The sequence below is a fragment of the Salminus brasiliensis genome, chromosome 8 (assembly GCF_030463535.1).
Source record: "Salminus brasiliensis chromosome 8, fSalBra1.hap2, whole genome shotgun sequence".
NCBI classification, from domain to species: domain Eukaryota; kingdom Metazoa; phylum Chordata; class Actinopteri; order Characiformes; family Bryconidae; genus Salminus; species Salminus brasiliensis.
In genome coordinates, this window is record NC_132885.1 from 27,745,975 (window position 1) to 27,769,020 (window position 23,046).

The 23,046-nt window shown below is 40.6% G+C and overlaps 1 protein-coding gene across 1 annotated transcript in view; it reads right to left on the reverse strand.

Annotated features, from left to right (window-relative positions):
• Positions 1-22,785, reverse strand: part of LOC140560711 (potassium voltage-gated channel subfamily E member 2-like) — a 32,734-nt gene extending 9,949 nt beyond the window's left edge. Inside the window, exons 1-2 of the mRNA XM_072685225.1 lie at positions 22,698-22,785; positions 20,577-20,611 (exon numbers count right to left, since the gene is read on the reverse strand). The gene's annotated coding sequence lies outside the window, so the exon portion shown is untranslated. The remainder of the gene's footprint in view (positions 1-20,576; positions 20,612-22,697) is intronic.
• Positions 22,786-23,046: the final 261 nt, after the last annotated feature.

Here is a 23,046-nt window from a genome sequence, read left to right on the forward strand (position 1 = left end):
AATGGCCACATAAATGTTATAGGATTAGGGTCCATTTCAAAAAGCTTAATGTTAGCCTGCTCTGGCCATTCCACAACCACCAGTGATGCGTGTTTGGGGTACATTGTCTTTTTGAAACACCCAATTGTGTTCAAGTTTCAACTGCCTAGCTGAGGGGTACAGTTATACTGAAATATTCTAAGGTAGTCCTCATTTTTAATTTTCATTTCACTGTGTAAGGTACTAGTTCCAACGGTCCAAGAGTACGGTTCTACCACCCCCATCATGGTTAACAATACGTACAGTGTTCTTGGGGCTGAATGTCTGCCTTTTGCTCCTCCAAACATACATCTGGTCATTGTGGCCAAACAATCAATCTTTGTCTTGTCTGACCATAAAACATCCTTCTAAGATCTGCAGTGAGCTTCTTGGACTTTCCCTTTGTACTGTGTGTTGGTCAACCCGATATATGTTGTTTGAACCCTTTTAAAATACATTTTGGAACTGTCAGCACCACTGAATTAATGAAGTGTACACATGGATGTCTTTGACCTTGTATCATTTTGTTAGTTATAAAGAAATATTGATTTTGGAAAACCTCAAAGAAGTTAAAATGTCAGCATTGAATTCTGTTAAAGATGTATTCTGCCCCAGAGAAAGAACAGCTCAAAGAAAATCTAGAATTGAAAGCCTACTTTTGGCATGACAGTCCTGTTTAACACAAACATATGTCTTTATAAATTAAGACGAGACAATTGGCATGCTACACTGTTACATACTGGAAGTGATTTTAGGCCTTTCCAAACACAATGGAAAGGCTGAAAGGGCTGGCGTTTGCCCAGGGGATTTGCTGGATTTATAAATAGAGATTTTTAGGCTAGTCCAACCTAATTCTTTCACTAACAGATACAGATCTGGGGTACAGATGTATCTCACTTTAGTCCATTATATTTGACAAGTCCTGTGCATGATATAGATTATCAGTTTAGTAATTCATGGAAACTAAATTTGGACAAAGGCACACATTTACAAATGTAATTAAAAAGAAATTCAGAAATACTTACTGGAGTAATTATTTTTCATCTTATTTCTACTTCTTACATTTTCCTACTCCTTACTATTTAAAAATAGCCTCGTTACTCCTATTTCATTTCAGTTTGTTTTCATTTTGGCTTGTCATTGTTCAAAAAATAAAAAAAATAAATAAAAAACCCTGTCCAGATAAATTGCTCCACCCGGAAACCTACCATTCATACCATTCTGACACCCTGTTGGTTTGTAAGCGATCTGTCATACCTGCACATGTCACGTCACTCTACCAGCAAGCACATAGAAGACGTATGTAGCCTAGTATGAAGATGTCCGTGGCAGAGACTCAAGAAAACTCCAGTTAAATGTCCCAACTAAGCCCCACATTTTACATTCCAATAAAGGAATGCCTCTGAAGTTTGACTTTTGCACCATTACAATATTTATGCACAACACATTAATGCTCAGTAGTGCACATAGATGCTCCTTTAATATATTTGATATTACTAAAATGCATTCATTTTCAATGGGCAGATATGCATCTGAAACAGGAAGCCCAGTGCAGCCCAACATTTCTTAACATGAAGATTTTAATAGAACATTATAGTTATTATGACTATAAATTTTTTGGGGAGGTCGGGTAGTGCACTATAGGCCCCTGTGGTGCGGCCTAAGCTTTTGGCCTTTGTTTTCCTTGCATTACTTTTACTTTTGTACTTTAAGTAGTTTTGAAAACAGTTCTTTTACACTTTTACCCCCATTATCTACACTTCTACCTGAGTAATAAACGTCAATACTTTTGACACCTTTGCTACTCTTACAGTCAGTTACATCATTCCATGGATTAGGGGACTGTCCAGGCATCCTAGTTTCTTTCAATAGTATAACGATCATCAGCCTGAAGGCATCAGCTGCACCATGTTCACTGTAATAAATTCAGGGCAGAGGTTGATTTCTACTTGTCTGATTTTATTTTAATCGAACAACGTATTTGACCTGATTAAAACTACCAGTTATCATATTAAGTTCAATCTTAAGGATGAATTACAATGTTTTACCACTTTATGAAGTTGAACTGCACCAGTATGTAAATTCAGCTGCACAATATATGATGGTCCGGCGCACTATGGATAAAAGTCAGCTGTGTAATGGCTAAAATTCCACTTTCTTGATCTTTTGACCAACACTTCAGTCTCAGTGTGTGTAGATTTAGCTTCTGAAAACTAAACAGTGCTTCTAAACAAAGGCTAGCTTGGTTAAAGCTACACACACTAATTAGGTTTACTGATTTACTTTAACCAAATCAAATGCAAACTGTGAAGCCATGAAGGGATCACTGGTTGCAGTTCACAAAAATAAATATTCTGTGCAGCTGATGTTATACCTGTTTAACAGAGTAGGACCAAAAAATATAATTTAGACCTAATTATTTCATTAAAATGTCAAGTTGAATGAATGAATCAGGAAGCACAAACAACCAGTAGTAGTGTGTAGAGTGGGAGTAACTAATGAACATTTTGTGAGTACATTTTGTGTATGAAATACACCAAGCATTACTAATTGTGAAGGATTATTAGTAATATTATTCAAAATTAATTTAATAAATATATTAAACTATGCCATTTTATTTACTTTACTTAACTTTATTATTATAGTATGGTAATGACATACCTTGTGTGTCAATGGGTAATTCTTCATCCACCACCTGCATGTTAAAAAAGTCCAATAGTCACACCTCTTTTTGTGTGGTGTACTTTACAGTCTAGCAGATGCAAGGCATCTTACAAAAATACCGACCCCCCGTTAAAACCACATAAAGGAAGATGTGTTAATAGAAATAGCTACATATTTCCTTCAGGACCAAGTGGCTACTTCCAAAGGCTCCAGCCTTATGATTCTTGCAAGCGTTCATTGTAAATTTTGAGATATTTCTTGGACCATTGTCCTGATTGTCAAGCGCTATCACCAAGATTCCAAGATGTCCTAATGTCCTAATGACAATTCCTCATCTGCTTAACTAGTTGTAATGAGTCAGTTAAGGTCAGACAAGGTGGGAGGGCACTCAAACCTTTGTACATGCCACAACTTGTTTTATTTGAGACTATTTAAAGATGTGGACTTCAATATGCCACTGACATCCTTTACTGAGTCAAAGCTTTGCTCTTTGAGCTTTAAGTGACCTTTCATCGGCCAACCATCCGAAAGAGCAGCAGTCACACGTAAGACCGTAGACTGTCTGTCTGCTGAAAGTAACACTGTAATGACCTCACCATGAATGCTTGTGCACTGGGGTCAGAGTTCCCTCTGACATAAGTGCATTTTCACCATAAACACAATGACATCATGGCAGCAACAACACCGTCCATCAGCTCACCTGGACAATCCCACAGTGAGATGTCTTTCTGTACAAAGTTCAACCAACACTCACAACAAACTACACCAGGTATAAACAGCATGTTCGGCTTAGAGAGTACAATGCTATGTTGCATTTCACACATATGTGGCACTACTGGTCACAGGATTTGTATTTTGTGAGAAGCAACGTCACTGACTAAGCAGACTTTCATGAAAATGGGAGGTCCTTGCTTCAACTATTTTAAGAAATATTTGCATACAACAAACACACACACATACACTCTGCCCTCTATAATGTCTGGGAGAAGAACACATTTTTCCTCCAAAATATCAAATCAAACCAATCAGATGTGATTAAAGGACATAGATACATGGTACATTAAAGAAGCCATATTTAGTCATTCTGTGCATTTCATATGCATGCCATGACAGCTTGAAGTCATAGACATCACCATTTGCTGAGTATCTCCCTGTTGGTGCTTTGCCAAGCCTCCTCCTTGTTTCGGGGCCTTGTTTTCTTATGTTTTCTTTTCAGAATATGGAAAACATGCTAAATTGAATTGAGGTTCGACTCCTGTGTTGCCTTGGTATGCAGTATGAAACAAATGAAGAGTCTGTTCTTGAAGTGAGACACTTTGACAGGAGCCAGATTGTGATGACTAGATGACTGGGCCTGAGCATCTTCGAAACATCAGGAAGGTCCTGTGGGTTTTTCCTGGTATGCAGTGCTTAGTACCTATCGGTGAACCATTGACAGGGTTATGGACATCTAAGCTTATTGATACTTTACCTAACTTAACTGAAATGATCTGCTAACTGCTTGGTGCCAGATACCACAGGTCGCCTTCAGGGTCCATTTATTGGGCCTCGAATGGTCAGATCTGTAGTGGGGGCACAAGGGGACCTATTCAATATTAGGCAATATAATATGGCCTATTTGGGTCTGTGTATACATTACACAGAGCATGGTAGGATGTTGTACAGTACAGTACAGTACTCACTTATTTACATATGTCCTAAATATTTGTGTGAGTTGGTGTGTGAAAGAGAATTAAGTGGAATCTTGGTGTGCATTGTTTTACTGTGCAGTGAGGCTCTGCACCTGTGCCAGAAAATATAACCCTTGTTACATTTGGCAAAGCACTGCTCTCATAAGAGACTGCAATAGAGCTATAACCCTGAAACTCTTAAGATACCACCACCTTACACAATACAGACTCTTGAGGTTTTTATAGTTGGACCATGTCAGTGTTTAAACAAGCCGGGCAGACCTGTAAAGTTCCAGGAAACAAAGATATATCTGTTGTCAACCACCCGTGATTCTTCAGAGGCCCCTCCTTTATGCCTCTTATCCAAGGTGACACATATCACTGCAGACACTGTCCCTAGCCTCTTTCACTCACATGATCCTCAAACACATTCATTTAAATTCAAACAGAGGGACTGAAAAGGGTGGAATTTTCCACTTAGAGTAGCAAAGCCAAAACAAACTGTCGCATCACCTCTACCTCCACCACTATCTCTATCTAGCTCTCTTGTGAAGTCAAATGCACCTGTTTGAGAGCCCTTAGCTGTGTGTGTGTGTGTGTGTTTACATAACACATGTTGTGGCCTGAGGCCTGATGGCCAGACTACAAAATTGCATAACAAAAGAGTTCATTATAGGTAGCCCCAAGGCCTTAAGAGGTCTACCCAATTACTGAAGTCAAGAAGATTAAGAAGTGAAGCAGTGACCTGGGGACCTTCTGTTCATTTGGGTACGATTTATTTGGCAGATGCATGCTTAAAAGCCTATTGTGGAAATAACTGGACATCATCATCAGTTATGCAAACAGCGCATGCAGATATACAAACGATGTAACACACATGGACAAACACATATACGCTTACTTGACCTCTGGTATTGCACCTGTGATGTTTCTAGTTGGTCTGTTAAGGGAATCTGAGTGGAAGTAACTGTCTTGGACAGAATTAATGGAACCAGGCATGAAATGTCCAGTTCAATGTGTTTGTTTTAAAAAGGATTTTGCACCATGCTTTGAAAGGTCTGCATGAACTGTATGAATCAGAGAGGTTACATAATGCCACATTCTGGAGTGTACATGCATATTAGCTTGTGCCTGAATTCATCAGCGGGTGTATAGACGGCCTGTGTCTGTTTATGTTCATAACCCTACTAAACCTGAAAGGCAATATGCCCCAAAACCTGCTCTTGTTTGTCAGGCCCTCGTTATCGCGCCCTCCCCTGGGGCGATCCCGGGTTGCTGCTTACAGGCCCATATAAGGACTTCCGCCTTGCTTGTGTTCATTTTGTGTTCATGTATTGCACCAGGGACTGGGAGCATTTAAGGAGCCTTGTTCTAGCCTGTAGTTGCAGTGAATTGAACCTCTGTGTGTTTGTGGTCCTGTAAGTTGGCATCTTGTTGTTGTCAAGATATCTTCAAGTCTGGTTCTCAAGGCAGTTCCCTTGCGTTGCGTCCAGGTCATGCTCCCCAGCAGCTCTAGCTTACGAGGCAGTTCCATGGCACACTCAGGTTGGGCTTGCCCAGATATCTCATTCAGGTAGCCAGTTTTCCAGTTAACCCTGGATTCACGTAGAGCGTTGCTCTAGTACCCCCCCCCCTCCCCAGCTCCTCCCAGTCCCAGGTCTGTTGTGTTTGCCTGAGTTGTCACGTTCTGTGTCAGGTACGAAGTGTCAGGTAGCACAGCATCACATCACATAGCAGCACAGATACAGTCACTTGAAAAATTATAAAATATTTAGTTCTTTATAAAGAAATATGGACATAGCAATATTTGATCTTCCTTCAAACAGTATCGATAAATAAAGGTGTAAACATTCGAAATTGACTATTAATTATTTGACAAAAACATTGACGTTTGCTAGAATCATCTAGCAGTCTCTAAACTTGACTGGAAAACAGTTTTTCCCACTCCTCCATGCAGAATTCCTTCAGCTATGTGATGTTTGAGGGGTTTCTTGCACATACAGCCTGTTTCAAGTCACCTAAATCAAATCACCCCACAGCATATCAATAGGATAAAGATCCAGGCTTTGACTTGGCCATATCAGACCTCTCAATTTTTCTTTTGAGCCATAGTTCACCTCCGCTTCAGGATTTGGAAACACAGTCATGGTTTTCTTAAGCACCCCCTGATTCAGTGAAAAATTTATAGTGGATTCTATGATGGAGAGTTTCCCAGGCCCAGCAGCAGCAAAGCAGCCCCAACCCAAGACATTGCCACCTTCATGCTCCACAGTTGGTATTAGGTATTGACCTTAAATGCTGTGTTTGGTTTGTGCCAAACATGCCTCAATAGAATAAAATAGAATAGAAATTGAATCCTTAAATACTTCAAATTATCAATCTACTGAATTAAAACAAACCCAAAAAAGTATAAAACATTTTACATTTGAGGAATTTAGTAGACGCTCCAGAGTGACTTACAAAAGTGCTTCACTGTTTACTCAGAAAATACCCTTAGCTAGTTGTATGGACTAGGATTCAAAAGATACCTCTAAGCTTGATACCTCTGTAGACCACAATACTCAACACTACACTTCAATCAAGTACGCCTGAAAGAGGTGGGTCTTTAGTCTGTGGAGTTCAGAGGTAGCACTTCAACCTACTTAATTAGGCACATGAATTCATTTTATCTATTCTAATTTGATGACATTAGCAACTGACATCTGGCATGGTAAATGTTTTTTTTCCACAACAAATGAGAGGTAGAAGCATAGCAACTAAATGATACTGAAAAATAGAAATAAAAGAAGAATAAATAGAATGGTATATCATGCAAATCAGGCAGTGTGTAATCAGGGCATGTGCCTCAAGTTACTATACTAACAATAAAATGGAATAAATATGTAAACCAGCAATGTGTTGTGCATGTTAATGGAAGAGTAAAACAGACGTTTAGTCAGGAGTGTATGGTGAAGTAGACCACTCTGGTATTATAGCAGCATCACATACACTATATAATCAAAAACATTCACTCACCCATCCAAATCATTGAATTCCTGTGTTCCAATTAATTCCATGGCCACATGTGTATAAAAAGAGCTTCTAGGCACCAGACTGCTTCTACAAACATTTGTAAAAGAATAGGTCACTCTCAGGAGCTCAGTGAATTCCAGCATGGTCCAGTAATAGGACGCCACTTGTTCAACAAGTCCGGACATGAAATTTCCTCACTACTAAATATTCCACAGTCAACTGTCAGTAGTATTATAACAAAGTGGAAGCAACTGTGAACAACAGCAACTTAGCAACTAAAATGACAGAGCGGGATCAGCGGATGCTGAGGTGCATTGTGTGCAGATGTCGCCAATTTTCTGCAGAGTCAATCACTACAGACCTCTAAACTTCATGTGGCCTTCAGATTAGCTCGGGAACAGTGTGTAGAGAGCTTCATGGAATGGGTTTCCATGGCCGAGCAGCTGCATCTATACCTTACATCACCAAGCGCAATGCAAAGCGTTGGATGCAGTGGTGTAAAACAAGCCGCCACTGGACTCTAGAGCAGTGGAGACGTGTTCTCTGGAGTGACAAATCATGCTTCTCCATCTGGCAATCTGATGGATGAGTCTGGGTTTGGCGGTTGCCAGGAGAACGGGACCTGTCTGACTGCACTGTGCCAAGTGTAAAGTTTGGTGGAGGGGGGATAATGGTGTGGGCTTGTTTTTCAGCAGTTGGGTTCAGCCCCTTAGTTCCAGTGAAAATAACTCTTAATGCTTCAGCAAACCAAGTGATTTTGATCAATCTCATGCTCCCAACTTTGCAGGAACAGTTTGGGGACGGCCCCTTCCTGTTCCAACATGACTGCGCACCAACGCACAAAGCAAGGTCCATAAAAACATAGATGAGCGGGTTTGGTGTAGAAGAACTTGACTGGCCTCAACCCAGATAGAACACTTTTAGGCTGTATTAGAGCGAAGGAGACTGCGAGTCAGGCCTTCTCGCCCAACATCAGTGTCTGCTTCTGGAAGGATGGTCAAAAAAGTCCCATAAACACACTCCTAAACCTTGTGGAAAGCCTTCCCAGAAGAGTTGAAGCTGTTATATTTGTAAAAGGTGGCCCAACATCATATTAAACCCTATGAATTAAGAATGGGATATCACTCAAGTTCATATGCGTGCAAAGGCAGGCAAGGGAATCCTTTTGCCAATATAGTGCATGTAAACAAGTGTACAGTACAGGAATGCATAGTGTTTAGGTAGAGAGAACAGTACACAGCTTTATGTACAGAGAGAGGGAGTTCCAGTTAAAGTGCAATGTGCAAACAGTCCCTGAGCTAGTGGAGCTCAGTGTGGGAATGAACTGGTGAGTGAACTGGAAACATCAGAGTAATTAGTAGCAGTCTATATGTGTGTAAACTGATGAGATCAGTTTACACACAAGGTGAATGGGGTCAGAGGAGATGTTGTTGGCTTTCTGACATATCTTACATTTACATTTACATTTACATTGATGGCATTTATCGGATGCTCTTTTCCAGAGCGACTTACAAAAGTGCTCTGCTATTTACCCAAGAAAAACCTCAGCTAGTTTGAATAGACTGAAATTCAAAGATACCTCTAAGTTTAGACATTACTAAACACAAGTCAGTAAGGTGACCACTCTGCTATTCGCCCAAGTCCTCTCAGAAGAGGAGGGTCTTCAGTCTGGGTTTGAAGAAGTTCATTCCACCAATTTGGTGCAGGACAGAAAAAAGCCTGGACGCTTGTCTTTTCTGTAGATTTTAAGGGATGGTGGGTCGAGCTGAGCCGCACTTGAAGCTCATAGGGCTCCTGGTGCAGATCGGCTTTTGCCCATTGCCATTAAGTATGGAGAGGCTGGTCCAGTCTTGTCTTTGAAGGCCAGCGTCAAGGTTTTGAATTAGATGCGGGCAGCTACAGGAAGCCAGTGAAGAGAACGCAGCAGTGAAGTGACATGGCTGAATTTAGAAACGTAAAGACGCCCCGTGCTGCTGCATTCTGGATAAGTTGCAGGGACCTGATGGTGCGATCTTGCTGGTCATGTGTGGGTTGGAGGGCAGCTGCAGAACATCAGAAGCATTTTCCTAGCTTCATTAGATATTATATACAAACAGATAGATAGATAGATAGATAGATAGATAGATAGATAGATAGATAGATAGACAAACAGATAGACAGATTGGATTGGAGTCTGATTGGAGTCTGATGATACAGTAGGCATTTACACAGATGACATGGAAGAGACTGGAGACTTTCCATAGACAAGAAAGTAATAAGGGAGGTGTTTCTGCACAGTCAGATGTCAGTTTGACCCTCAAGCCAGCCACTCATTAAAACTTTCAGTAAACAAAACAATAAACAGTAAAGGAGATAGTAATTAAGCAATTAGCTACAAATAATTGATCATGCATGTCTCTACTTTACAAGGCACACACATACATACATGTCCATCTACTTCTATACAATTTAACATTTCCAATTCACCTACAATGTGTGTTTTTGGGAGATGGGAGGACCCACAGACAGGCAGAAAACATCAACCTCCCAACAGTGTGACCTGAGCAAGGATCTAACCCACAACTCCAGGCCGCTGAAGCTGTACAGCATGCACACTACAGCCATAACAAAGTGAGCTCTATTCATATGCATTAACTCTTAAAAATAACAAAACCTTTACATGATGTGGAGGTTCTTTAAGCTGCATTTTCATACCCATACAACTTGTTTACCAGAATAAATGTATTAATATTCATTTAAACATTCTTCAAGGTACCAAAAGTGGTTGTTCTATGGTATTAGCCTTTCTGGGTGCTTGTTTTTCTTACTGTATAGAACCTGTAGCTCTAAAAATGCATTAACATGTGTTAACACAATATATACAAAATATATAATAACACAAACTGTCATAGGAAACATACATAAGAAACTTTTATTAACATTTATTAGAGAAAAACGGACAATTGCACCTCTGTCTCCGTGTGATATGACAGGCCAAGCATTCTAACAAAGAAAAAGACAACAATGTATTGTAACAAGGGCCTCATAGACGACTGGTGCTGCCCTCTCTTCAGTGGAAACATCCATCATACCACCAAGCGCACCAATAGGATTGTGGCAGACCTGTCACTCCCTTAATAACCAGTGTTTGTTTGTTTGTTTGTTTTTTGTAAATTGTAAAACAATGCTCGCCGGCCTTGTCACATGGCAATATGGTATTCCAATCCAATCAAATTTTTAAATGTGAATAACACACAATATTATGTAAAAGACTATCATGGCCATATAGTACTTTTCCACCAAACACTCTCCCATATCTCTCTCTCTCTCTCTCTCTCTCTCACCTCCCTCCCCTCTTAAGAGATATTGTGAGATAAGTCAGCAATGTTGTGGCTACACAGTTTCCAGTATCTTTCCAACAACAAAATGACCAGCCATGCACAACAGAGACACTCTGTAGAGATAAGGCATCTGTAATATTTTCTGTTTTTCTCGTGGCTGGTAACATTTTAACTATGTTAATCCACATGATTAAGCTGACAAACTGACATCTTGTGACAGAAGATCTGCATTTTGAGATAATGTAATACATTTGGAATGGCTTTGAAATGCTTGCTATTTGATCATGCCAGAGGATTTTTGGATTACCCTGAAGTCATTTGATAAAAAAAGGTGGTGTTGGGGGAAGGGGGGTTGTTTTTGCATGAGAGGTTGCTAAATTTATGACATCAGACCAATGAAATGATGGCCAAACTGAAGATTTCCTAACTTTGTCTAAATTTAGTGCAGTGACAGTCTTAAACTATGCTCTCAATACTAGCAATGTCTGCAAAGCATCTCTTGTTGCTGATGAGAACATGTGCGGGTCAGATGTGATAAATGTCCCTGGATAAGAGTGCTGATATAGGGTCGTTTTTTGTATATTGACAAAATATGGACAAGGGAGAGAAAATCATAATTGTTACACATAGTTATTAAGTCTAAAAAAACATGTAACATTCAATAAACAAACATACACAAGGTGTATTGTTTATCAGAGACAAGTGAGGGTAGACTGTTTCCAAAATCTCATTACACCAGAAATGAAAATTACAGTCTCTAGTAATGATAAGGGTAATAATAACAGCCAGTGCATATCTGCAGAGATACCCTTGCTGAGATGTGTATCTTGTGTTCATTACACTCAATAATATTTATCATTATTGCTAAAAACCCATTCAATTCTCTGAGCGCTGCACAGATAATAAAAGCTGTCAGTACATTACATTAAACTGTCATTCTCATTCTGGATCTATTCCGGTATTGTTTTACAGTGAAGGAAAATATAAACTAAAATATTATTAACATTTATTGTTGTATAAAATAAAAAATAAATAAATGCAATTTTCTTTTGATTAAAAAGTTAGAGTGAATGTATTACAACTTAAAATGCCAAATAATTTGAGTCAGGTGTAGCACATCAGCTGCTAATGATTAGGACATTGTCAGAGAAGCTTTCGGAGAACGCTGTCTTGTTTAAACCTCAGACATTTGGTTTGATTCGCTCTTGTTTGTTGATGCATATGAGTTTAGGAAATTAAAAAAATGCATTCCACTGTCTTCAAAATAACCAGGTCAGACCAGCCAGGTCAGCAAGTTTAGCCCAAGAGCAAACCGCAAGATGCATGAAGAAGTATCCAACAAAACGGAAATGTCGTCTCAGGATCTCAGGTACATCTATCATCAGAAAAAGCTGTGTGATTTTAATGGAAGGTGTGCAAGGACGAAGCCCTTGTCATTTTAGGACTGTTGGAGACTTCTTTACACATCTTCTGGTCTGCTGTTGGGCTGAGCTTGTTAGGATGGCCTGATCTGGCCATGTTGGCAATTGTCTCATTTCTAATCCCACAGGAATACAAATTACAATAAAGGGGGTGGATAATATTTAAAGTGGGAACTCATTCTCTGTAAAATTTATCATGTGTAATGAAAATTGTTCATAACAGTGGGAATGCCATTTTCAATAACTGTAATATGATTATAAAAAATCAAATTTGTAATACTTCATACTACTTCACAGATACAAAGTTCAAAAAACACACCAACATGTCTAGACAACCTCAGGGAAGACCTCCAGATTGGTTCTGGGAACATGTTTATGGGAAAGATTTGAGTCACTATATACGCTGTGTCAATTAGCAACATTCGACTTGTAGCTGAAGAGCTAAAATAGCAGTTCTTCAAAGTGTATGAACCCCACCTAATGCTCTGTGGTGACCTATGAACGCACAGTCCTGCCGTTGACCTCAATGGGTTCAAAACAGAACAGCAGTACCCTACGACGGTGTCTGGCTCCACTGTCCCCAGAGCTTTATCCTAAACACATCTCCAAAGCCAGCTCTATTCTCCTAGCACTCGTAAATATTTCCTTTTCCCATTCAGATGATTTTCCGTGGAATGATTCCATTAGGATGGGAATCTCCGTCCCGTCGGAGTGCAGATTTACCAGCTGCCCATATGGAATTCTGGGAATGAGTGGAATCCATGTTTGGGTTCTTCGGGCGGGGCATAATTGGGCAGTAGTGTAAGTCACCGTATGTGACCAACAGGGCTGGTCCACCAACCATGCTGTTTTCCTAATGTCTCTGCAGTCAAGTGTGCCTGGACCTGACAGGTTTACATTACTTCATGACTAAACAATAACTGGTGGACAAAGGAGGAAGGGCCTTTAAATATCTTTGGTGTCATAATGAAGGCTTGTATCTCCACAAAAATACAGTATATTAAGGTAACAAGGTTTTAATCCAAGTGGTGATGGATCATAAAGGGCAGATGGTGTTTTTTTGGTGTTTGAATACTTTATTAGCCTACTGACCAGTCCATAAGTGTCACTGGCATGGATTCTGCTGGTTTAAGTTGCATTACTCTGACAATCTTTTTTGCAATTGCTTCACTGAGCTGCAATCTTTCCTTATTAGTTATAAGATATAAATAGCATACAGCACTGTGAATAATACTGTGACAAATTATGCATCACAAATCTCTTATGGATATGATAGAGAATGACTGTTGATATCTGATATCTGAGCTCAACAGAATACCAAATACACCCCTTCCTTCAGTGCTCCGCACATTGCCAAAGTGGGCTTGCGTCCCAACACACCCAAACACATTGGCTAGCCATGGTGGTAACACACCAGCTACCGTCCCCGTCCAACATTGCCACCTACTCCAACTGATGTTACCTATGCATAGCATGCATAGCATTTTGAAATATGCATGGATACATAGAATTCCACTGTTCTAGCAGACATCTTTTTAGATCTCTGTGGCCATAAAACCCTTTGCAAATGTTGTATGATCAAAATTACTTGTCAATGTCATTGCAAGTAATTAGCTTGAGCTACATTACACACACCAGCTGTGGTTATATATCACAAACATTCTCAAACAGGACAAAACAATTATGACCGATTTCTGAAACAGCAAAAATAAGTCAGTTACCAGCCTATTGAGCAGAAATAGAGAAGCATTCTCATCCCTTTTTATGCCTTTCAACATTCAACAATCTTTAAGTCTCTCCACTGTCCAAACACCACACCAGCCTTTACACATGTATAAGCCCTGTGCAGCTGTGTTGTGTGGCTCAACCCGAACCAGGGCCAAGTACCAACACCTGACTTTTTTCCAGCATGCAAATGAAGAGCTAGCACCTTTAATACCAGAATTCAGAACCATCATTAATAAATTACACTTTCTGACTGCAGAAAAATGCCAATAAATTAAAAATCTTTAAATAAAGCACAGCAAAGAAGTAAAGAGCATGGAAGAGGCCAACTATAGCTTATGTAGTCTTGATGATTCTCTGTATTCTGTAAGCACTCTGTAAGTGCTTGAAATGATCAGTTCTCCCTCCTGCCATCAGGAAGAAGGTACCGCAGCATCCGGTCCAACATGACCAGACTCTGCAATAGCTTCTTCCCCCAAGCCATCAGACTTCTCAACTCCAGAGACTGAACTGATGGTTTTTCTGTTCCATGCACACACACACTCTCTCTCTCTCTCTCTCTCATTCACCAACCATTTACCCCAGACAATATGGAAAGCATTTTGCACTAGTAACTTTACTACCTAACTGGACTCAATATTTATTGCACACTGCATAATTTGCACACTACCACCAATTATTTATTATTCTCTGTCTGTACTGTGTTGTATTGTCTGTCTGCACTTGTACTGTGTTGGACTTGTGTTCTGTATGCACTGTGCCTATGTTGCACCATGGTCCTGGAGGAATGTTGTTTCGTTTCACTGTGTACTCTGTATGTAGTTAAAATAACAATAAAAACCCACTTGACCACTTGACTTGACTTGTGTGTGTTTACGTGCTTCTTCCACATCTCCACAAAGCCAGACCATAACCCTTCATGGCATTCCTCAATCATGTAAGCAAAATAAGAGCCCAAGGGACAAGCCAGCACTCATCTGAGTGTCTGTGTTTATGTGTGTTGGTTTTGAGTGACAGCACAGCTATGTTTTTGTCCAAAGCACAAGTAGGATTTGGGATGGACAGTGTAGTGTTTACGACAACAAAAAATGGAATTTATTTTTATAAAAGTGAAAATTGTATTGACATTAGAATTGCTGTTCATTTTACTGCCCAGGACCTCCGGTCCTACGGTGGACTATTTAAATTGATAGACCAGTTAGACAATTGTGAGGGGGCTGACAAATTGTGCAGTGACAGATGAACTACAGTCATTAACACTACATGGGGGATAGGCTGCACATAATAAATTGGAAACATGTATGCATGGTATCCCCATAACTAATGACTAACACTGCCTAGGCACTAAAAAACAACTCTGCATCCCAGATAAAACTCCATTTACCTATACCTATAATATATATTGTAGGTACAACATACCTACAGCCTACGGTCACCAGGCCCAATACAATGGGCGGTTTGAAGCATTCTAGCAATAAGCTGCGGATCAGTTGAGCTGTATTCTCTTGAGTGATGAAGCTCCATCCAGAACCTTTAGGGTGAGATGGAGCAGCATTTCTGATCCAGAACTAATCATCCAACATCAGTACCTGACTGCACAAATGCTCTGGTGACTAATCACATCCTTATGTTCCAACAGCTAGTAAGTAAAGTAAAAGCCATTACTGCAGTAATAGAGGACAAATTCCTTATTAGCTCTATGAAAGGCCCTTAAGGCCAACCACCATACCCTCACACTCACTATCAAGCGTCTCACACACACCTTCATACTCTCTCACACTAGCTATCGGGCCTCTAACACACACCGTCAACCTAGTAAAGACAAATGCACCTAATTGTATTTAAAAGAGATTTGAAGTATGTTGTAAATATACTAGGAAATGAATGTACTTATTTAAAATATGATAAAATTACATTATTATGCTTTGAATATTAAACTTTGACCACATTTTAAAAAAAAAATACAGTACATTTTTGATTTCATATATTTCATAAATACCTGAAATAGATATTTGTACATTTTTGCTAAGTGTATTAAGAACAACTACTGCAGTAATTCACTTAAAGCACACTTGGGGCCCTATTTTAGCGATCTTTGCACAGTGCATCTTGATTTAGGGGGGGTCAGTGTCTCTTTGCTATGGTAACAACAGGAAAACTATGCTTTGCGTGGGTCAAAACGCAAAAGTTTAATACTACATCTAACTGTACTAGGTCTGACTTTGGCGGATTGCTATTTCAGTGGTGTAAAGCAGGGGTGTACGAGCGTTGGGCACACGCCTATGTTGACAATTCACTGCCTGGATAGCAATGAACACCTGACTGTTGACGTCTGCCTAGGTTGTTTTCCATCAGCGTCAGACTGTTGGCAGGATGTAAGACAGCAATGAGCATTGCGAAGCGCCTTGCGCATGGCTCTGGTTAGTGTTTGGACTCTTTTGACAACTGTGGTTTATCAGTGCCAGCCTGCAAGCCTGATGATTAAAGAAGGAAGCATGTCCAAGTGGGCTCCAGCCACAGTGTGGTGCGAAGCTATGTAATTAGCATTGTGTGCCCTGGAAAATAACATTCTATTTAAAATGGTGCACTGACTGCAGTTCAGTGGTGCAACATGGCTGGAGGGGGCTGAATGATGGTTAGGTCTTTTTTGTCTGTTTGATTCCTCAGCAGGCACCAGGAATGTTAGAGGGCTTTAAGTTCAAGTGTCCTCCCTCTGACATGAATCCTTGTGGACAGCATAAAACCCAATCCTGCTCAAAGGATGTTGAAACACCCTGCTTCTGCGAAAACAGTGGTCCTGCAGGCAGTAGTTTGGCTTCCTTAAGCTTTACAGGAACCAAATGTAAGGAGGGGTAGAATTAATGTAAAGACAGAAGAACAAAGACCAGGACTTCTGGAAAAATGTGCTTTAGACAAATGAATCTTCAGTCTTAACCTGATGGTTTTTCAGCGGCAAGGGTTTCCTTGTCGCACACCCCTAATTAAAATTATTCTGTGCAGGTAGATGCAGTACTTTGACAGCAACTGTGGCCTAGACCTACCTGAAGGTCCCTTCGACGACCATTTAGGATTGTTGGAGACTTCTTGGCGCATCTTACGGTCTGCTCTTGGGCTAAGCTTGCTGGGACAGCCTAACCTGACCATGTTGGCAGTTGATTCACTAGCAACAGCTAGTTTCTAATTCAACTTCTCATCTGCATCTACAACCTTGGGGTGTCCTAATTGTTTCACACAACCATATGTCTATAATTATATAAATATGCATGACCTGATCGGTTGATGGGCTTCAAGTGCTCAAGCTAATCATTTATAGCTCTCCACATTAGCAAGTTGCCCATTAATAATAATCCAGGAATTCCTTTCCTTTTCACCCAAATGAGCTGCTCTGTGACTTTCAATTGCCATATTCAACCTCTGTGAAAGAGGTTACACACATCATCTTCCAGCCCAGCTTGTTTACTCTTTGGACATTAAAATGCATGGAGTGCATTCTGTCGTAACGTGCTGTATAATCAGCGTAGATTTAAAATCAGTGTAAAAATAATAATAGGCGTGTGTGTGTAACTTCAGGTCCACATAGATTGATTATGCATGGCGAAATAGAGCAGTTGCTGTTGCTCGCTGGAGCTCCAAGGCCACAATGAACAAAGGGCAGCCCACTGCATCATTCTAACTGCCAGTACTTTTCCACTGTCTGAAATAGCAGCACCCGCCCATGAAGACGAGGCGAGAGCGACAGAGAGAGAGAGAGAGAGAGGGGAAGAGAATAGGTCGGAGAAACCTGAGCTAAATTAAAAACGGCATTCAGTGCAACTAAACAAAAGGCAATAAGCAGAATTGCATCAGGGCTCAATATAGAATTACAGCACAAGTCCTCTATTTGATGAGCTGCTGCTGGCCTGAACTCTACCAGGGGATTTAGAGGAACCAGTGCAAAGCATCTGCCAATTTAGGCTTGTGTTACTGGCAGGAGATTGGCACCTGGCACATGAACAGACCTCACAGACCTCAAAACAGTGTTTATCAGCATGTGCCAATAAAACTGTGTTGATTTTTGACTCCTTGTGATTGCGTAAGAAAAGGAACTGCAGCGTGTGCAGCAATCCACTGGGTGATGAGGGAGCTGTATTTACTGATATGCCAGCTACTGTTGTAAACATGATGAACCATGAACAATGAGTCATTGCACTTTTCCAGACAAAGCTACTTACCAGCAACTCAGATCATAGCATCAATACAATGCAATTAGATACCTAGTGTGAGTTTGCATGCTGTTTGACATGCCATGGATATCCATTTTCAAAATGATGCACTATAGGATTACTCAAGCTGTTTTTCTTAAATATTTGCACAGAGGTTGCACACATTTCCCTATTTACAGATCCTACATCAGTCCTCGGGATTCACTTGTTTGTTTTGGGTGCCGCATATGGAGTGAGCTTCTGGTTACACACCTCTTTCATTCAGGATTCTTGAAAAGCCACTCTTATGACTCATTTCGTGCTCTCACCCTCACACACCTTTCTCTGAGAAAAGCTCAACACTGCATTAGTAACACTAAAGGTATCAAGAACGGTGTTTTGGAGAGATGTCATAGAACAGGGTCCATTCGATTGGACCCTAACCCTATATTCTCACCCAAGGAAACATTATTTGATTGTTTACATATGGATATACATAAGGCAATTCAACATATACATCATGTATGTAATGCTTAGACCTTTTGGCCATTGACCCTCCACAGACATTGCCAAGTGTGGGCTGTTCCCTGCCATGAAAATGGCAAAATATCTTTTGAATAGGTAGGTCTTTAAAGAAATGGGGAAAACACTGAATTGAAGGAAAGATCCTTAAGTAGTACCTTTTTTTCATCTTTATTTTTGAGTGTGTGTGTGAACAGTATGGACTCTCCAGTATGGACCTTAGTTTAATCCACAACACAAGTTGGACGGTCTGAGTATAATGCTATAATTAATTTTGCTGTTCCATTTAAGAAAAAAGGCCTTCTACCAAGTCTGGCTTGCCTTGTCCTCTTTCATCATTAAGACATGTGCAAGTTATCAGTGGAAAAGTACTGGAGACGACCGGAGAGATTGACTGGCAGGGAGCAACAAAGAACGAGAGTGGGTGTGACACGAAAAAATGTAGGGTGAAGGGAAAGAGAGACACTGGGGTTGAGAGATACAATGTGTTAGACAGAAAAAAAATTCAAGAGCAGATACTCTCTCTTCTCTTGCAATCACAATGAGTCAACTGTCATTGCACGTTAGATTTGTAAGCAAAAATGGACAAACTCTTAAGCAAAAAACAAACAAGAACAATTTTATAGCTTCAGTAGCTCAGCACAATGAATAAAACAAGTGCTTAACACAAGTTCAACACAAAATGACACTTTTAAGGATGACTGTAGTCTTCGAATTATTCAACCCTTTCATCACAAGCATCTTTAGTACTTAGTAGAGCAGCCTTTTGCTGTTATGACCTGCTGCAAACGTGATGCATAGCCCAGACCCCAGCTTCTGACAGCGTTCCTGTTAAATCTTACTTCATTCCTTATGAGCAATGGCCTCAAGTTTACTAATATTCCTAGGTTTGATGATGCAACCGCCTTCGTCACATAACACCAAAGATTTTTAATGGGCTTCAAGTCAGACAACTGTGACAGTCATTTCAGGATATTCCAGAACTTCTAAAATCAAGCATTGGTGGGCTTTAAAGGCATGCTTTGGATCACTGTCCTGTTCAAAGGTCCAATGACGCCCAAGCTTTAGCTTCCTCACAGAAGGCAAGATGTTTTCTCATAGGATTTCCTGATACTGGAGTGAATCCATCTTGTCTTCTACATGCTGCAAGTTTCCAGTGCTGGAGGAAGCAAAGCAGCCCCAGAGTGTCACCGAGTCAACATCCTGCTTCACTTTAGGCCGGGTGTTCTTGTCAATGTATGCTTTATTCTTCCTCCTCCAGACATTCCACTGATCCATAGGCCTTAAAAGTTCCAGTTTTGTTCCATTAGAAAAGAATCACAAAACCTGAGGCTTATTTACATGATTTTAAACATATTGGAGCTGACTTTTTGTTCTTTTGGGTCAGTAGAGATGGGGCATGGAGACCTTTGCGACTTACTGAGCAACTGAAACCTCAGGGTCTGCCAGCCAGCCAGAAATACTAGAAATACTCTGAATTTGTGAACTATGTCTTTGCTATCTTTTTGTATCCTTTTCCTTGTTTGTGCAAGGCAGCAATCTCTTCTCTGAACTTTTTGAACGACTCTCTTGACGTCATATTTCTGACATGCATTCAAATGTCACGGTTAGCAAAACCCCTAGCCAGTCCATTTGATGTGTCTTATTTTAAACACACCTGATGCAACTAATGAAGTCTTTGATTTGCCACCGGATTTGCAAATGTTCGCTGTAATGAGGGATTCTATTCAAGGGGTTGAATTCTGAGACTGCAGTCATCATTAAAATTGGCATTTTGTATTAAATATGGAGAAACTACTTGTTATATTAGTTGTGTTGAGCTATTTAAATTGTTTGACTGGTTTATTGCGAACATCTGAAGGTTTGTTACATTTGCTAACAAGCCTAATTTGCAATGGGGATTGAATATATTTGACTGTAACTGTACATACACACCATGTGCTAAAAAGAAATACAAGTATTTCCTGTCCTGGAAGGAACCCAGTTTGTCAGCCACAGCCACTGTGTTTGTTTGGGAGTGATGTGTGGTCAGCTTATATTTACCTCCAACCAGTCACACGAAATGTCCCAAATCTGACCTACAACAAAGACAGCAGAAGAGAACGGATTCAGAGCAATGACCAATGGTCATACATTAACCTGCACCCAATGAACTGGATCTAATGATATCATCACCTCGTACCTGCTCAACCAGCACGGGCAAGTCAACTTAAGCATTATATTCCTGACTGTGGTCTTGGAGGAACATTGCACAACACAGGTTGGTCATTTCTACACCTCAATACACATCCATCCTTCAAATGGACAAGTTTTGGTAGGTGTTTGTGTAGGAGCAAATCTCAGGTCCCAGAACCAGAATGCCATAAGTTTTCAGTCTGACCTCAAAACCAAAGGACAACGTTCCTGGATGACATACAATACTAGTGTGGCTAATTATTTTACTCATATCAGACTAGAGGTCTGCTACATAAACCAAGTCCAAGAGGGCCCGGGTTCAGCATTTAACATCTGGCTTTGGTGAGACCAGTTGGACTGACTGACTGGTCGGGTCAGTGGGAACTGGGTATGGGTCAGGTTTGGGCTTTAGTTCCATACCTGTACAAAACTTTATTTCAGACTAGAAGCCAAGGGTCATCAGCTATTAACTAGGAGGGCACAGTCCAGCACAGTTTGGTGAGTGGCAAATATCTGTTAAGGTTTAAGAACTGTGGACTTAGGCCCAGCAGGGCTGTAAGTAATTTGCTACCTTACTTTAACCTTCCAACAGGTTGTTTTAACATTTTTAGTTTTTTTTTTTCTTTCATGTCATAAAAATTATGTGTATTTGCATTTATTTTTAAGACTAAATACATTATTGCAGGGGAAGGTGTCATCTGATCTGGGATTGGGATTGATCATGGCTCCTCCACACATCAAAATGTTCAAGCGATTGCTGACAAACACTTTAAAGTGGCCCAAGAATGTAAAGCTTTATTTTTCCTTGCCTAGTTGAATAATGAGTGTTCAGCACATGGAACAAGACGGCAAGCCCAGCAAGACGGAGCTGCTGTACATCCCGGGAACTGCTGGACCAAGAAACGATCTTGCCATCACCTTCGAGAACTCAATGGTCACTCCCTCTACTGAAGCCCGCAGCCTTGGTGTAGTGATGGATGATCAGTTATTGTTCTCAAGTCATGTTGCAAACGTAACTCGGTCCTGCAGATTTCTCCTGTACAACATCCGGAGAATTCGACCCTTCCTCTCTAGAGAGGCCACCCAGGTGCTTGTTCAGTCTCTCGTCACTTCCAGACTTGACTACTGCAACTCTCTTCTGGCTGGTCTCCCTCTGCGCACCATCAGGCCCCTGCAACTCATCCAGAATGCAGCGGCACGGGTCGTCTTCAATGTCCCAAAATTTAGCCATGTCACTCCACTGCTGCGTTCTCTCCACTGGCTTCCTGTAGCTGCCCGCATCAGATTTAAAACCCTGACGCTGGCCTACAAAGCCAAGAACGGACCAGCCCCTCCGTATCTAATGGCAATGGTCAAAAGCCGATCCGCACCAAGAGCCCTTCGAGCTTCAAGTACGGCTCGGCTCGACCCACCATCCCTCAAAATCCGCGGAGGACAAGCGTCCAGGCTTTTTTCTGTCCTGGCACCAAAGTGGTGGAACGAGCTGCCCCTGGATGTCCGAACGGCAGAGTCGCTCGCTGTCTTCAAACGCAGACTGAAGACCCACCTCTTCAGAGAGTACTTGGACGAATAGTTCTATGGTCGCCTTATTGTATTGTGTTTAGCAATGTCTAAGCTTGGAGGTATCTTTTGTATTAGTCTATTCTAACTAGCTGAGGTTTTCTTGGGTAAATAGCAAAGCACTTTGTAAGTCGCTCTGGATAAGAGCGTCTGCTAAATGCCGTAAATGTAAATGTAAAATGTAAATGGAACAGTTGAACTGTTGCTTGGTGCTACCTCCCTAAAATGGATTTCTGCTGGGTGGGATATCTGCCATCCCCATATCACAGCCTTACTCCCAACGGAACTGAGAGGTCACCAACACTGACACTGTTAAACAACTTGCCAGTTGGCATAATTGCATCACATCATTATTATTATTATTATTTAAAAAATGTACAATTGTCTTTTCCATACCATGCTACAAAACAGAAGCACAGACCACCTTACCTTTTATGCTGATCTAGTGTTGGTCTAGTGCCGGTATAGCTGGTCATACCCCAGAATGCCAGTGCTGGTTGTCCAGCATAACAGCATCTGAAATATAAAATATGCTTGTTTTGCTGACCAGTCATGTTTTTTTCCAATAGGGCAATTCCCTGTTTTAAAGTGTTTTACAAACTTGTGTTGTGTTTGTTTTTGTGTGTTTTGGTTGTTGTTGTTGTTGTTTTTTTTTTTTTGTATTACAGATACACATGGCATCAAATTTGTGATTTTAGATTAGCTTCGGTATCTTTACATCAGGAGATTAGCATACTAACTTTAGATAGTTGTGAAGCATCTGGCCATTGTTTAATAT